The sequence below is a fragment of the Typopeltis vanoorti genome, chromosome 16, assembly GCF_054136105.1.
Source record: "Typopeltis vanoorti isolate ZY-2024b chromosome 16, IOZ_Tvanoo_1.0, whole genome shotgun sequence".
Taxonomy (NCBI): domain Eukaryota; kingdom Metazoa; phylum Arthropoda; class Arachnida; order Uropygi; family Thelyphonidae; genus Typopeltis; species Typopeltis vanoorti.
Genome location: NC_143564.1, coordinates 61401334 through 61403583, shown reverse-complemented (window position 1 = coordinate 61403583; position 2250 = coordinate 61401334). Strand labels below are relative to the sequence as shown.

General features: G+C 36.4%; 1 pseudogene; it reads left to right on the top strand.

The window, feature by feature from the left end:
* Positions 1–1369: 1369 nt before the first annotated feature.
* On the top strand, positions 1370–1549 carry LOC150098063 (U2 spliceosomal RNA; annotated as a pseudogene).
* Positions 1550–2250: the final 701 nt, after the last annotated feature.

Genomic DNA, 2250 nt, shown 5'->3' with positions numbered 1-2250 from the left:
AGTTTCTGGCATCATATCTTTCATGCAATTGGAAGGATGTGAAGTTGAAATCCGGTAGGACGCGAATAGCCTTTATATAAGAGCTTTAAAACTGAAGGCGAATTAGCTTATCTCATAGAAATGTCAAAGAATTTTTCTCCCTAAAAAACTGGCAAACCGGCCAGGAAATATGCAATAACAGTTATCATAGATTAGTATATAGTCAGATATATACTGAGTTGTTTCGACATTAATTCAAGCAATCGGTTCTTGAGAGCCCTCTTCTTACCATCCCCCCCCCCTCCTCTTGGGTGTTAGAGATATGTTGAGATACATCTTTAACATATGGGGATGGTGGTATGTTTCGTATCTGTCTGAGAAAATGGCAATGGAGAAACTATAACTATTAACGTTTTTTTGTTTTGTTTTGTTTTTACGAATGACTAGGTGAAGACAAGAAGATGAATTTCATAAACTGCATTTCTTGCGTCGATAAGGCCTCAGCAGAGCAAAGGGAGTTAACTCAATGGATAAGGGTTTTGATGCTGCCAGATTTTTAAAAACGGAGATAGGGGGTGTTCTTTCAAGAGATGGTAAACTGAGGATTTTATCAAGACTAATCGAAGAATAAGCAAGACTAGGAATGGTAATTCTTTTTATAAAATATCTCATTAGGACATTGCATTTAGTTAGATACTGTTTTGAACTACAATAAAACTTTACTCTCCTTTGCTTGCATGTATGCATTATAGTGAGTAAAGATTACATATTGCATAACATATTACATAACTGCGTACCAATTAATCAGTGATAGCCTTGGGCCAGCTATCTCTGATTGGCTACCAGTGGAGAATTCAACTGCCCACTCAGTCTCCAAAAGTTAGATAGGGCTAAAATGGCCTTGCCTACTCCCTATACTACGAGAAACAAAAAGGCGTTAGCTCGTTTGTTTTTTTTTCCATTCAAGATTATAATACTAAGACTAATTGTCTCCATGCTTATTTAGGGAGAGAGAATAACGCTGTTTGTTTTTCTTGCATCTGCAGGATGATGTCTGTTGGGGACAGGATATTTATCAGTATACAGGGATGTTTTCATTCGTCTTCCAAAAGAACAGGCGAAGCAAGAAAAAAATTGTTTATTTCTGTGAATAAAAATGAATCCTATGTTGAATTGGCAAGCACTCTCGTCACCTTAAAATATTTTCTAATTTTTTTTTTTTTTTTTGTACGTTTTGATTTCTCCTCAAGGATAGACCCTAGAAGTAGTGCTATGCTGGGAAAAAGAGGTAAGGATCTAACGAGCTCCAAGCAGCCTGCCTTCCCAAAATCTATTTAAAATCTTGAACCCCGTATCAAATATTAAGCTGACAAGAGCAGGCACTACACTTTTCAGTTCTCCACCTTTTGGCTAAGATCAAAGTGTACTACCTGTTTTTATTAGCTTCGTATTAGATATGGGGCTCAAGAAATTAAATTGCATTTTAAAAGATTCTGAAGGGCTTCGATATTGCTTCACCTTCACTGTAAATTGTCATGGGATTGCACTATTTCATTTCTCTTGGGATATTGTGGATCGTGATCAGAAAAGTTTGAAAAATGCTGCTCTACATGTATGAACAGACTGATGAGCAATAAAATTTCTTTTTGGCATCAAAATTAATTTATTTGAGACATTAAACTAGCAGTGCTCTCTATAATACTCATGGGTTGTTAATTCAGTCATAAAAAAACTGCATATAGCATTTGACTCTTTAGTCATTATTTACAGAGGCCAGGGTAGCCCACGAGAAATGGCGCTAACATCTTCTATACCAAGTCACCCGAAGTTTGGAGTCACATATGAGAACTATACTCGTTTGTACAAAAAATCAACACCCTGCATCCTCGAATCAAGTTAATGCTAGAAAAAGAATCATCAAAAATATTTCCTTTCTTCCTGTACACACCCAGCATAAACAAGATGAATCCATTTCCACTTCTACAGAAAACCAACTTTTTCAGGTCGCTATATCCACCTTCCATCTCAAAAATAAGACGTCATAAAATCTTTAGTATTCAGAGCACACAGGATTTGTTCTTCTGAAGAATCTCTAAAACAAGAATTGAAAATTATCAAAGAAACAGGCTTACTAAGTGGATATATTATTATCATTATTATTTGACACCTCCAGAGAGTCCAAAGACTCATCAAGGTAGGGCATCTGTTGTACAACTGTCTCAACCACTCAATCCACTAACTATGCCAACGCCATCTACAGCTGACCTCCAC